This window comes from Olea europaea, unplaced genomic scaffold (genome assembly GCF_002742605.1).
Source record: "Olea europaea var. sylvestris unplaced genomic scaffold, O_europaea_v1 scaffold1152, whole genome shotgun sequence".
Taxonomy (NCBI): Eukaryota; Viridiplantae; Streptophyta; class Magnoliopsida; order Lamiales; family Oleaceae; genus Olea; species Olea europaea.
In genome coordinates, this window is record NW_019228918.1 from 53,804 (window position 1) to 69,560 (window position 15,757).

The 15,757-nt window shown below is 37.2% G+C and overlaps 1 pseudogene; it reads left to right on the forward strand.

The window, feature by feature from the left end:
• Positions 1 to 1,019: 1,019 nt before the first annotated feature.
• Positions 1,020 to 13,600, forward strand: LOC111373681 (annotated as a pseudogene).
• The last annotated feature ends 2,157 nt before the right edge of the window (positions 13,601 to 15,757 follow it).

Below are 15,757 nucleotides of genomic sequence, written 5' to 3' on the forward strand. Positions count from 1 at the left end.
AACTGATTAATTACCTTTTATCATTGGACTCAATTTTTGGCCAACCACCAAACACAATCTCATAAAATAAGGGAAGGTTTGCGGTTTTGCTCCCTAAACATTCACAAATAAAAGCACATGGATCCTCAATCAATTTTCATTGATCTTTACGTCCCCAACCTTATGCCCTTGTTTGAGCCCCATTATTTTCATCAAAATACATTTTTCAACAGTGATTTGACCCTACTTCAATGACAAGTTCTTCAATAAAATAATATTACATGCAAATCCAAAATTTTTCTTTATTTTTTAACAACACATTTTCCATCAATACACCGTTCGAAAATGTATTTTTTTTTTTTTTGTCAAGAATAGGACTCAAACAAGGGCAACATGTGGGTCTCTACTAGTGAAAACCATCATTTCATAATTCAAATATCCATTTACTTTGCATGTAATGTGTATTAGATGGTTTTTTCCCCATCCATCTCTATGCTTAGATTTACATGATCTCCGGCAAAGACAAGTATGATGCACTAATCTCGTGACAAAAATACGCTTAATAACCTTTCTTCGCTTTTCTATCGAGTGAAGCACCGAGCCTACGCTTCTCCTTAGGAATGCACTGGGAAAGTAAATGTTCGAAGGAAAAATCGATAGTTTGGATCCAATACAAATGGGCTACTATAGGGGTAGGGAGAATGGCTTCTTCTGCGTTACAATCTGAATAAGAAATCTTAGATTTCACCCTACTCGTCAATGGTAAAATAGAATTCGAGAAAACTACTAGCTAGTAGATTAGAAATATCTTTATGGAATGGCTCTACTCGTGCTTGAGCTATTTGATCAACCAATCCAATCTCCTATTTGAGGACATCTATGTTGAAAGTTTGAAAAACTAGAAAAAATAATCAGGAATTTACGCGATTTATGTATAAAAAGTTCAAGGACCACATTGCACAATTTCTAATAGATAAAAGTTGTATTAATCCAAAGAAATATGCTAATCTTTAAATAGCCTCTTATCTGTCTCCAATTGTACTCTATAGTGTCACTCTGTTTTCCGTTGGACTCGTTAAACCCAACAAAATCAAGAAAAAGAAAATCAAAGAGAAATGTCTGCTGAAGAAGTATTCATTGGTTCCATCGATCAAGGAACAACCAGCACAAGATTCATCATCTACGACCTCTCTGCTTCTCCCATTGGATCCCACCAAGTTGAGTTCACCCAGTTCTACCTACAATCAGGGTATATATATATATATATATAGATATAAATATTCAATTTTTTTGGTTTTATTTTTTACTATGCGTCAATCTCGGATATCCCGCCTGTGTTATACAAGACAAGATTTACAAAAGAGTTCAGTGTTAAAATTTTGCGCCTGTCACATATTTCTTTAAAAAATGAATTCGATCTAAGAGTTAGGGGTGTGAAGATTAGGCTTATATGAACGCATGGGACCTTTAGACGGGAAGGTTGTCATATGCTTTGACTACTTGGCAGATGGGTGGAGCATGATCCAATGGAGATTCTTGAGAGTGTGAGAGTGTGCGTATCAAAGGCTGTTGATAAAGCCACTGCTGCTGGACACAACGTTGACAATGGATTAAAAGCTATTGGTTTGACCAATCAGAGAGAGACAACTGTTGTTTTGAGCAAATCTACTGGCCTCCCTCTCTACAATGCCATTGTTTGGATGGATGTCTGTACTAGTTCAATTTGCAGGTGAATTCATCTTCATATTATATTCTGATTTTCATTTGAGAATACCGCATAATTTTTTTTTTTATATGGTTTATGATCAATATGTTGGAAAAAATTGAGTGAGCGGCTCACTTTTGTTACAATTTTCGATGGGACCCATTGGTCCAATGTGGAATATCAAAGTTGATATGTGTTTTCCTCCGCGAGAACATCGATTTCATGTATTTATTTGCCAAGAATGAAGCTCTGGTGAACGAGAAATTGGAGCTCAAAGTTGGTCATTGGAAGTTGGTTTTGTGGGAAAAAATGCATTTATCCCGCGTAGGAAAATCAAGGAAACTTAAACCACTTTATATATGGCTATGCTTTGAAGATGTGTAATCATGTGTAGCATAGAGGCTCTCTCCACGTGCTCGTGCAAAGGGGTGCAAATTACGAACCGAAATGGCCTTCAGACCTTAAACTTGGGTGCAGATGCGACCTGCGCACACGAATGTCGGACCGAACAAGGCAAAAATGGCCCCATCAGAGAGCCCATGTTTTGCCAATTTTTTTTTTGGCTTTCTCCAATAACTTTTGAGTTTCTAAACTGCAGAAACTCTCAATGTTTATTGCTAGAACTGAAAGGCTGAAACTCCAGTGACTCCAATAGACAGGACTCAGTCTATATAAGGGAGCTCACTCCAACAGTTCAATACACGAACGAAATTTTCTCTTTGCATACGAAAATATTATTCCCAATTTTTCACGCAGTGTCGTTTTTCCCAGTTTCAGTTTCCATACAGTGTAGTTTCTGTTCCCTTCCAGTTCGCCGGAGTAGGACCACGGTGCTCGGATTCTGCTTATTACCGTTGTATCATGGGAAACAGCTGCTCGAACTGAACCTCCAGCACCTACAGTGAGGGGGTTAAACTGTCTTAAGGAAACTGTGCACGCATAGGCCTTGGTTTGAAATCTGCTGCAGTTTGTGTTTTCTTTCTGCAGATTATTTTTGCATTACTATTTAATTCATGCAGTTTGTAGTTCCATAATGTGTAGCTTCCAGATTCATCGTTTACATTTTTAGCCTGCAGTTAACTTATATTTCTGATTTTATGTTGCTAAACATTTTTTTTAGCCGTTGGAAAATTCTGAAACGGAAATTTTTTTGATAAATTGAAACCGTTTGCCTTGTGGTTATTAATTTCAATAGTCGGCTATTGCATTTGAATAAAACTTATACAATTGGTTTCATCCACTAGCGACTTGTTTTCCTACAAGCTTAAGACAGTTTCTGAATTCGGAAAACAAGAGTTGGTTTTTGGTTTAACTGAATTTTAGTTACTTGGAACTAATATTTGGTTTTAAAAAACAAAAGTCATTTTTTTTTGTTTCATTGAATTGTAGTTTCTTGGAACTAATAATTGGTTTGTTTTCAGAAATGGCAACTGAATCGAACAACATGGATGTGACCCAAAATGTTCCCTCTGGAAATCAGGCTGTGGGTTCTAATGTGGCTCAAGGGCCAAGCTCCGTTGTGGCTCAGACTGTGGTTAGAATGCCAAGTCATGTTGTGAGCTAAACTGGCCAAATTGTAACTGTTCCGGTCAATCATGGAGAAAAATCGGAGAAATTCAATGGCTTGAATTTCAAAAGGTGGCAGTAGAAAATGCTTTTTTACTTGACCACTTTGAATCTTGCGAGATTTTTGACTAAAACTGCTCTAAAGCTTAATGAGGGCGAGGGAGATGTGCAAGCATTGAGTGCACTTGATGCTTGGAAGCATTCGGACTTTCTGTGCCGAAATTATATCATGATCAGCCTAGCAGATGCGCTGTACAATGTGTATAGCACCATGAAAACTGCTAAGGAATTGTGAGAGTCCTTGGACCGGAAATACAAAACTAAGGATGCCGGGACTAAAAAGTTTATAGTCGGCAAATTCCTAGATTATAAGATGGTGGACTCCAAAACTGTTATCAGTCAAGTGTAAGAACTCCAAGTGACCCTTCACGAAATTCATGCCGAATGAATGATGTTGAGTGAAACTTTTCAGGTGGCTGCAATTATAGGAAAATTGCCCCCCACATGGAAAGATTTCAAGAACTATTTGAAACACAAATGAAAAGAAATGAACGTCGAAGAACTCGTTGTTAGACTTCAAATCTAAAAGAAGTGGTTCAATCCTGGTGTGGCAAAACCCATGTTGTGAAACTTGGTCAAAGTAGTAAGAATTACAAAAACAAGTCTGGGCCATCCGGTGGCAAAAGAACCAAGGAAGGACCGAAAGGTGGAATTGTCAAGAAGAAATTCCAAGGGAAATGCTTCAATTGTGACAAAGTGGGTCACAAGTATTCGGAGTGCAGATTACCGAAGAAGAAGAAAGAAGTGAACGTGGTTGACTATATGGCACAAGATGTGTCGGAGCTGAATCTCGCAGCAGTCATTTCTGAAGTAAACATGGTGGGTTCAAACCCTAAAGAGTGGTGGATTGACACCGGTGCTACAAGGCATGTGTGCTCTGATAAAGAGATGTTTGATACGTTCGAAGCTGTTGAGAACGGGGAGAAGTTGTTCATGGGAAATTCAGCAACTTCTGAAATCAAGGGTCAAGAAAAAGTGGTTCTGAAGATGACCTCGGGAAAGGAGCTCACTCTCAACAACGTGCTTTATGTGCCGAAAATTCGCAAGAATTTAGTGTCCGGGTCGCTTTTGAATAAGCATGATTTTCGCATTGTTTTTGAGTCATACAAAGTCATTCTGTCAAAAATGAAATGTTTGTCGGAAAAGATTATGTTTTCGATGGTATATTTAAACTCAATGTAATGGTTGTGAAACCAAAAATGAATAAAGCAAGTTCTTCTGTTTATTTGCTTGAGTCTTTTAATTTGTGGCATGGTAGACTAGGACACGTTAACTATGATACTTTACGAAGACTAGTTAACTCTAACTGCATACCTAAGTTCAATAATGATTCCAAACATAAGTGTGAAACTTGTGTTGAAACAAAATTGACAAGATCATCGTTTAAATCAATTGAACGGAACACAGAACCACTAGATTTAGTTCACAGTAACGTGTGTGATCTAAAACTTGTACAAACAAGAGGTGGCAACAAATACTTTATTACTTTTGTCGACGATAGCACAAAATACTACTATGTATATCTGTTTAAAAGCAAGGATGAAGCTATAGAGAAATTTATTCTCTATAAGAATGAAGTTGAGAATCAACTTAATAAGAAAATTAAGGTGTTGCGAAGTGATCGAGGTGGTGAGTATGAAGCACCATTTGCTGAATTCTGTGCACAACACGGAATCATACATGAAACCACCGCCCCTTATTCACCGCAACAAAATGGTGTTGTTGAACGAAAAAATCGTACCTTAAAAGAGATGATGAATGCAATGCTCGTAAGTTCTGGGTTACCTCAAAACATGTGGGGGGAAGCTGTGTTATCAGCAAATTACCTTTTAAATAAGGTGCCCCGAAAGAAATCGGAAAAGACCCTTTATGAGTTATGGAAAGGAAGAATGTCTACCTATAAACACTTGCGAGTGTGGGGGTGTCTTGCTGAAGTGGCTGTTCCACCACCAAAGAAGGTAAGGATAGGCCCGAAAACTATAGACTGTGTCTTCATTGGCTATGCACATAATAGCAGTGCGTATAGCTTTCTTGTGTATGATTCAAAAATTCTAGACATACACAAAAACACGATAATGGAATAAAGGAATGCTACATTCTTTGAAGAAGTATTTCCATACAGATCCAAAAAGGAAACAAGCTCCTCTAAACGAACATATGAGACAATGACTGGAAACAGTCAGAATGAAGAATTGGAAGAGGAGACTGAGATTAGACGCAGCAAACGGGAAAGGACAGAAAAATCTTATGGTCCTGATTTTCTGACCTATATGCTAGAAAGTGAACCTCAAAGTTATCAAGAAGCAGTGAATTCCTCGGAAGGACCTCAATGGAAAGAAGTCATTGAAAGTGAAATAGATTCCATACTACAAAATCATACGTGGGAGCTAGTGGATCTTCCTCCAGGAAGCAAACCACTAGGCTACAAATGGATTTTCAAAAGGAAAATGAAAGCAGATGGAACTATCGAGAAGTATAAGGCCAGATTAGTAATTAAAGGCTACAAACAAAGGGAAGGCCTTGATTACTTTGATACGTATTTTTCAGTGACGAGAATAACATCTATTAGGATGATACTTGCGATTGCCGCTTTGCGAAATCTTAAAGTACATCAAATGGATGTTAAAACTGCCTTTCTAAATGGAGATTTAGAAGAAGAAATTTACATGGAACAATCTAAGAGGTTTTTGTCACCAGAACAGGAAAAGAAAGTCTGTAAATTGGTGAAGTCACTATATGGCTTGAAATAAGTACCAAAACAATGGCATGAAAAATTTGACAATGTCATGATTGAGAGTGGTGATAAGTGTATTTTTGCACACTTATTTAGATCACAAACATGACTTAAATACAAGCAAAATGATTGAATTGTGACTTAATCTCATTGAATTCATGCAATGTAGGTATTTCTATGGAAATAGTGGAATTCAGGAGAAGAGAGCCGAAAAAGGACTAAAATGAATTAAACTGAAAGTTCGGGGACCAAGTTGCAAATAATTCATAGATGAGATGGGAAATGGAATGAAGATTCAAGAGTGTTAGAAGTCAATCGGATGAGGAAAGGAGTCACGAGGTGAAATAGGGTCGAAGTATTATCAAGTATCAACTTTCAGGCGAAAAAGCTATGCTCGTGATTTTTAGTATCTACTTGAGATCTATTTTTCGCATAGTAAAAATCAGAATTTGAGAAAGTCTATTTCTATCAAAAATGTATATCTTTGAGTTTTCTTCTCAATGCACTTTGAATCACTTCAATTGGAGATCAGATAAGAAAGTTATGACCAAAATTCTAAAAGCTGTCCGGCGGAAAGAATGTATGCCTATGCGGTCGCATAGTATAAACTCTATGCGGTCGCATAGAATCCTCCCGAGAACTTTTTCTCAAATTTTGTTTACTCTATGCGACAGCATAGGTTATGCCTATGCGGTCGCATAGGTATAATCTAGGGGCCGTTTTGCAGTTTCCTTATACGATTGAAACTTCCTTTGGTAACCTAATTTCCACGCGATTTAAATACGAAAGAACGTCCAGAAGAAGGGGAGAACGTAATTGGAGGCACAAAAACACAATTTTGGAGGATTTGGAGGGGAAGAATAAGGCAAAAACAAGGCAATCCACTTCAAGATTCAAGATTTCACTTCAAGAATCAATTGGGTGATATTCTTCCTTGGTTTTAGTTGTTGTTGTTTTTTATTTCTCATCATGTTAGACTAGATTTTCTTGTGCTAGGAGATCGATGTACCATGTGATTTGAGTTTTATATTTCTAGTTTTGCAATTTGACATTAAAACATATTTCTTTTGTTTTGAATGATTTATATGTATTTATTGTTTCCGCAATTAAGGGCCCGTAATTGTATAAGTTTGGGTGATTTATTCTTGCATTCGAGAGAATTGGAATAGATTCGACATAATATAAATCATCGTAGCGTCCGATAGGGGATAGAAATATACCGCTATGCCCAACGTGAGTCTTTAAGTGTTCATAAAACTACATGCATTTTTACATATGCATTTGTCATAGAAATATAGGCCAGTGGTATGTAGAAATAGGTTTGATACATCTCTAGAGAGAGTATTGGATAGATTTAGGAACATTGATTCGTCAACAATTGAATTATGTTGTCATATTGTGAAATTAGAGTTTAAAGTGATAATTGCATGGGAAATCGTGATCCTAGTGTGTTTAATTTCTATTGATTACAACAAACGTGCGTTCTCAACAATTGATTTCATTTTAGAGTTTTAAATTATTGTTTTGCTTATTAATTTCATTACAATCATAAAAGTTGCATAAGTAGGGTTTTCTTTCCAATTTTAGAGTTTTAATTAGGTCCACATTTATTTTGAGTAATTTGGTTTCGGTTAAGGTCGAATAAGTAAAATTGAACTAACCAATCTCTGTGGGACGATACTTGGACTCATTGAATCCACTTTATTACTTGTTAACGAACCGTACACTTGCGGTAATTTAAATCGAAAGAAAATATTTCGTGAACAAGTGGATTTAAAATCAATGAATGTGACAAATGTGTTTACGTCAAAAACACTAAAGATGGATATGTCATCTTATATCTTTACGTTGACGACATACTTATTGTTGGTAGTGACAATAAGATGATTGAATCCACTAAAAATATGTTAAACTCGAGATTTGACATGAAAGATATGAGTTTAGCTGATGTTATACTTGGAGTGAAAATCTCAAGAACATCAAATGGGCTTGTTCTAAGTCAGTCACATTATGTGAACAAAATTTTAGGAAAATTCTATAAGGATGATACTGGCTTGGCTAGAACACCAATAGATACGAGTCAACATTTGTCTAAAAACAGAGGAGAAAGTATCTCTCAAGTAGAATACTCGAGAGTTATCGAAAGTCTAATGTACTTAATGAGTTGTACTAGACCAGACATAGCCTACACAGTCAGTAAACTGAGTAGATACACGAGTAATCCAAGAACTGATCACTGGAAAGGAATTGTAAGATTACTAAGGTACTTAAGATATACTCGTGACTATGGACTACATTATACTAGATATCCAGCAGTCATTGAAGAATACAGTGATACTAATTGGATATCTAATATAAAAGACTCAAAATTCACCAGTGGATATGTGTTCACCTTGGGTGGTGATGCCATATGGAAATCCTCTAAGCAGACGGTTATAGCCAGATCTATGATGGAATCTGAGTTTATAGCTCTAGATAAATTTGGTGAAGAGGCTGAATGGTTGCGCAACTTCTTAGAGGATATTCCAAGATGGTCAAAACATGTGCCAGCAATTTGCATATATTGTGACAGTCAATCGGCAATAGGAAGGGCACAGAGTAACATATATAATGGTAAGTCTAGACGTATACGTCGTAGACACAATACCATAAGACAACTACTCTCAACTGGAGTTATCACTATTGACTATATAAGGTCAAAAGATAACATTGCGGACCCGCTAACCAAAGGGTTAAATTGAGAGTTAGTTATGAAATTATCGAAAGGAATGGGACTTAAGCGCTTGAAAGAATAAGTCATTACAAAGGAAAACCCAACCTAGTTGACTGGAGATCCCAAGATCTAGGTTCAATGGGAAAACCTAACTGTAAAAACTTGATAAAATCACTGTGGGGATATTACCTCCTGTTCATTCCTATGATGTAACAGTGATGCCCGTAAGGTTGAAGGTTAAACAATAGGCTTTTAATGATTCTTATGCGTCGTAAATCGAGCCAAGTAATGCGGGTTACTTGTAATAAGAAATCACCAATGTGAGAGAGAAGTGGGGCCGCTTCTAAGAGAATTGTGTGGGGCTCAATTCTTAAGAACTCTCACAGAACCAGGCATATGTTCATAGCCAAAACGAACATAACAATAAGAACTAGATTGTGTTAGGAAGAATCCTGTGTGAGGTATATCATCGTTTACACAAACGACAAAACAGTTCAAGGACATCGCGTCTACTGGTCAGCCAGTAAAGTAAATATGCTTTCACAAGGAAAGGTTCAAAGGGTAACATCTACCTATCCTATGCAGGATTCAACCGCTGAACTTTATCACCAAGTTTTGTGTCTCACGTTTCGTGTCTCTCTCAATTTTCATTCATGTGAAGAATTGTTGGAAAAAATTGAGTGAGCGGCTTACTTTTGGCACAATTTTCGATGGGACCTATTGATCCAATGTGGAATATCAAAGTTGATATGTGTTCTCCTCCACGAGAACATCGATTTCATGTATTTATTTGCAAAAAATGAAGCTCGGGTGAATGAGAAATTGGAGCACAAAGTTGGTCATTGAAAGTTGGTTTTGTGGGAAAAAATGCATTTATCCCACATAGGAAAACCAAGGAAACTTAAACCACTTTATATATGGCTATACTTTGGAGATGTGTAATCATGTGTAGCATAGAGGCTCTCTCCACGTGATCGCGCAGGGGGGTGCAAATCACGAACCGAAATGGCTTTCGGACCTTGAACTTGCGTGCGGGCGCGGGCGCGACCTGCGCACACGAATGTCGAACCGAACAAGGCAAAAATGGCCCCATCGGAGAGCCCACGTTTTACCAATTTTTTTTTTTTTTTGGCTTTCTCCAATGACTTTTGAGTTTCTAAACTACAGAAACTCCCAATTTTTATTGCTAGAATTGAAAAGCTGAAACTCTAGTGGTTAATGTCGTAACTCCAGTGACTCCAATGGACAGGACTCAGTTTATATAAGGGACGCTCACTCCAACAGTTCAATACACGAACGAAAATTTCTCTCTGCATACGAAAATATTCTTCCCAGTTTTTCACGCAGTGTCGTTTTTCCCAGTTTCAGTTTCCATACAGTTTAGTTTCTGTTCCCTTCCAGTTCGCCGAAGTAGGACCACAGTGCTCGGATTCTGCTTATTACCGTTGTATCCTAGGAGACAGCCACTCGAACTGAACCTCCAGCACCTACGGTGAGGGGGCGAAACTGTCTTAAGGAAACTGTGCACGCACAGGCCTCGGTTTGAAATCTGCTACAGTTTGTGTTTTCTTTCTGCAGATTATTTTCGCATTACTATTTAATTCATGCAGTTTGTAGTTTCATAGTGTGCAGTTTCCAGATTCATCGTTTACAGTTTTAGCCTGCAGTTAACTTATATTTCTGATTTTATGTTGCTAAATATTTTTTTTAGCCGTTGGAAAATTCTGAAACGGAATTTTTTTTTGATAAATTGAGATCGTTTGCCTTGTGGTTATTAATTTCAATAGTCGGCTATTGCATTTGAATAAAACTTATACAATAGATTTCATCCACTAGAGACTTGTTTTCCTACACAATATCTGTTTGTTAAATAAACCATATTTGAATTGGATTGTGATTACATTGGAATTCTGTTCATTGTAGCTCTTAAGAAGCCTCTAACTAAGACTGGATTTTATTTAGTTTTAATCAAATTTCATAAATTTTCAATTCTAGGATCATTTAATTTCGAATCATTGTTGAATTTTAACAATAGCTTTTTTGGAGTTTTACTTGTTTGGTATTTTGTTGTTGTGAGATTCAATCAAACTTATGAATTTGCGGTGCATAATTTGTTTCTTTTATTCTTTTTAGAAAATTGGAGGAGTTACCGGGGGGAAGAACTCATTTTGTTGAGACATGTGGTTTGCCAATAAGCACTTATTTCAGTGCAGTGAAGCTGTTGTGGTTGTTGGAAAATGTGGATGCTGTAAAGGAAGCCGTGAAGAAGGGAGATGCCTTGTTTGGAACTATAGATACCTGGTTGATTTGGAACTTGACAGGAGGGACAGATAACGGTTTACGACTGACGTGTCAAATGCTTCAAGAACTATGTTGATGAACCTTAAGACACTAGATTGGGATAAACCCACTCTGGATACATTGGGAATTGCTGCTGAGGTTCTGCCAAAAATTGTTAGGAATGCTGAGATAATTGGTAACGTTGGCAAGGGATGGCCAGTTACCGGGATCCCGATATCTGGATGTTTGGGTGATCAACACGCAGCAATGGTGGGGCAGGCTTGCCGGAAAGGTAAGGCTAAAGGTACCTACGGTACAGGGACGTTTATACTTCTCAATACAGGTGAGGAGGTAATTAAGTCAAATCATGGGCTATTGAGCACTTTGGCATATAAGCTTGGGCCGAAAGCTCCCACCAACTATGCTCTAGAGGGTTCCATTGCCATTGCTGGAGCAGCAGTTCAATGGCTGAGGGACAGCCTTGGCTTAATCAAGATTGCAATTGAGATTGAAGAGTTGGCCTTGCAGGTTGATTCGACAGGAGGGGTTTATTTTGTTCCAGCTTTCAATGGGTTTTTTGCCCCATGGTGGCGTGATGATGCTCGAGGAATTTGTATTGGGATCACAAGGTTTACAAACAAATCTCATATTGCTCGGGCCGTTCTTGAGAGCATGTGCTTTCAGGTGAAAGATGTCTTGGATTCCATGAACAAGGATGCTGGGGAAAAAGGTGAAGCTAAGAATGCCAAGGGAGAATTCTTACTTAGAGTGGATGGTGGTGCAACGGTTAACAACCTTCTGATGCAAATTCAGGTATTGTTTCTGCATTTATTATAACAACTAATTGGGTTAACATTTTCCTGTGGCTATTTTAATGGCAACTGTTGAGAAGTGCTCACGCCCACACTTGCACAGAGAGAGAGAGAGAGTTGTATTCTTATTCATAACCAACTTTGCAGTTAATAGGATATAACTTTTTAAGGAATTAGGATGATTGTTTTCAACTCGTTCATCATCGCAGTCAACTCTTCTTAATGATTGTAGTTTATGTGTAAAAATTATTCGAAGCATTGTAGTTTTGCTTCAATTTTTTATTTTATTTTCACACGTCAACTCTATTGAACTCATTAAAGTCTTGTTGATGTGCTATATGAATCATCTCCTTTAAACTCTACTCAATCTGGAGCCTTCTCCAAACTTCTGGAGGCAAGAAACCCAAATATCCGTGTCCATATGAAACTAATGAAATTTCATGTTGACTGCCAGACTAACACAAGCCTTTCTATCAGTGGTTGGAATCTGCCATGTTAAAAAACAATAAACGTGAACCCCTGTCATAAAAAAAAATATATATGTGAAGCAAAGCTGACATCGATTATTTTTAGATATTAAAATTGCAACTTATTCTGGAGCCTTACAAAGATATTGGAAACAATCTTTAGAATTTCAGTTCATTCATTAACTCGCGTCTTTCATCAGTTTGATTAGAACACACTTTTTATCCTACGTAATGGAGGTTTTTTCCATGATGAAGTTCACACGAGTAGAATGTCATGCTTATTCAATTTTTCCAATATCATGCTGTGCTTGTGATACTGAGAGCTTCTTTAACCCATCTTTTTCGGTGAAATTATTAGCTTGGTCCTGGGGTCGGAGAAGTGTAGGGAGGATTTGGGGTGGGGGTGCTTTGATTTTAAGGATCTCAGTAGCCTTGGCTGCAGCCTTCCGGGCCGGGTTTTATTGCCGTTTCATTGATTTTTTTGGCTTGAATCAACATGCAGACCTTTGAAAATGTCTCCCAGAATTATCCACAGTTCCAGATAGGATCAATATTAATTGTTTATCTTGACAATTCTGCTTGATTATTAGGAGACTGAAAATCATTGCTCTTAATACTATCCACGGTTATGGTCTTTACTCATTTGATTTCATTTTGCTTCCTTACAGAAATCGAAAGGTTTAAATGTATTATTTATTATCGAATTTTGAGAATCATTTTTCACTAATTCACTGTGGTTCAGGTGCTGTTCTGAATTCTGGATATGGCCTTGTCCGTTTCTAGTTTTGAGGAGACCTCTTATAATAATTAATTTATTTATTGTTTATCGAAAAAGGAATGACAAAGAATCTCGAGTGCCAATTCACAATTGGATATTGAATTTATTATACAATTCCTACTGGAATCGCTTACTTGTGTGAAATCGGGATTTTCTTGATTTGCAGGCGGAAATTTTAGGTACCCCGGTAATAAGACCAGCTGATATAGAGACAACAGCCCTTGGAGCTGCCTATGCTGCTGGATTGGCAGTCGGCATTTGGACAGAAAATGAGGTATTTTCTACTGGTGAAAAGATGAAAAAAGACACAACTTTCCATCCCGTTTTAGCTGAAGAAGTCAGGAAGAAGAAAGTGGCGTCCTGGTGCAAAGCCGTCGAAAGAACTTTTGACCTGGCTGATCTTTCTCTATAACTTTTCATTCTCTCTTAACAGTTGCAAGTTCACCATTTCTCACTCTTGTTTCTGGTTACTCTAGTATATTGAATAAATCGAACTTATTCTGCCTTTTCTTTTCTTACAAGACAGACTAAAAGGAAAAATAATGCCATTTGTAAAACAGATTGATTAACAAATAATTTCCTTCTATTAATGTGTTTTCTAGTACTTGTGCTTGTCTAATGCTTTAGATTGTGTAATGGAAGACATTGGACAATGCTAATGATACATATTCTAGATAACCTGGAGTATGCGTCCCACCAATGTATTAGAAAATATACCTTGGGACGGATGTAAAACTAAACAAATTGCTTCTGCCTCAAGGATCGTGGACTTTGTTGATTGTAAGATGTTACGGTGAGTTCACTGAAGTTAGCCAAAGTTAATCAACAAAATTATGTAAAAATGAAACAAGAAACTAAAAACATAAGAACACGAAAGGGAACACGCGATTTTCACCCTAAGGTAAGAGGTTCGAAACTTCGTTCCTAATCCCCTTTTGAACTTCCATCAAACCGGAAGAAAATCACTATATCAACTGAATCAAGAAACTGTCTAAATTACACATCTCATGGCACTCAAAAACATCACTCAAGATAATTTCTACATAAGTCTCACAACATCGACAGTGACTGTTCTCTCAATAATAGAATCAATACACCGTAAGAAATCACTCAAGATTAATACAAAGTCAATTGTCCATGTCGAGGAAGCTTTCTAGGCAGATTCAAAAATTGGGAGATTATTAGATGAATTTTTCAAAGAGAAAGCACGAGAGGTAGTCAAGAGAGAGAAAAAAAAATGAAATGGCTGTGCCTTCAAACCCTAGTGCACGAATAAGTATAAAAGACCCTAGAAGATATTCTCATCCAACGGTCCATTATGTGAAATTTGGCAGGATCACAAGCACCCATCAAACTTAAGAGAAAGTGTGTTTTAATAACACGATTTTTTTCAAAGAAAGCAACATTCGATTTGTCTCTTAACAATTCAGTCCACAAGCCCAACATTAAGATGGTCCAGCGGATTTTTAAGTCAACCCATCATTGTGCCAAAATTTCTCCACATAAGAGATGTTAACCACCTATCTAATGAATTTCTTGAGTTTTGAGCCAACTTTATGTTCGGTCATTTTTTGTGTGATTAATTTGTATCGATTAATTCAATACCAAATATTTTAGGTTTGAACTGTTGGGGACGAATTATAAAAAGGGTAATGTATGGGTTGGTTTTTGATATATTTGTTTGACCAGTTTTAACCCGCAAGAGCGTGATCAAAACACAATTTATATGAATGAAAATTTGGACAGAGTTTCGGTATAAAGATTACACAAAACAAGGATTAAGGAGTAGAAATAGAGAATAATCCAAGGCGAGACGTTATCTCTTTCCTTAGGACAAATTGCCCCGCTACGGTGCTCACGGTGAATGACACTTGTCTCTCAAGATACAATGGATTCACAACTTGTGGTAGCAGCACTTCAAACCACAAGAAATCGATGAACTTTTGACAGAATTTCCCCTTTACAAAGGAAATGTATGAAATGCTATAGAATTAGAAAGAAGAGAATTGCAAGAGCAGAATGAATGCTCAATGCAATTGGTGTGTCCCGAATCATGTCCATAGGATTCTATTTATAGATATAAAAAGGGTGCAAATGAAGTAGTGTGGGCCAAAACATACATCCTTTCAAAAAAGTTGCAACACTTGGCCAAAACCTGTACCTTTCGAAAAGTTGCAACACTTCATTTCTTCCAAATTTGGTCCGCAATTTCTCATTCATTCGGAATTGGTTTCGAGATTTCAAATATACCACGACGATCTACTCGATGAGTAGAATAAGTTGGTCTATTTACTTTTATAATTTGACCATCGGATCAAGTCCAGATATTTGGTCGAAGTTGACACGTAGTCACACCTTTTCATTTTCCATTTTTACACACCTTTTCATTTTCCAATTTTTACACACTTTTTTATTTAATATTTATACCAATTCCTACAATCCCCCACATGAATGGAAATTCGGGTACGTATATGCAAATGCGATGATATGATGCAATGTAGAGAGGGTGCGAAAAAATACTGTATCAGGGATGGTGGCTTCTGGCCTTGAACCTCCCTTAGTGAAATACTATCGGACTTACTTGGCTAATTGGTAAACCATAGGTCTTGAACCACTTAGCCTTTGGTGTAAGTCAAGACAACAGTACTCACACAGATATCTTC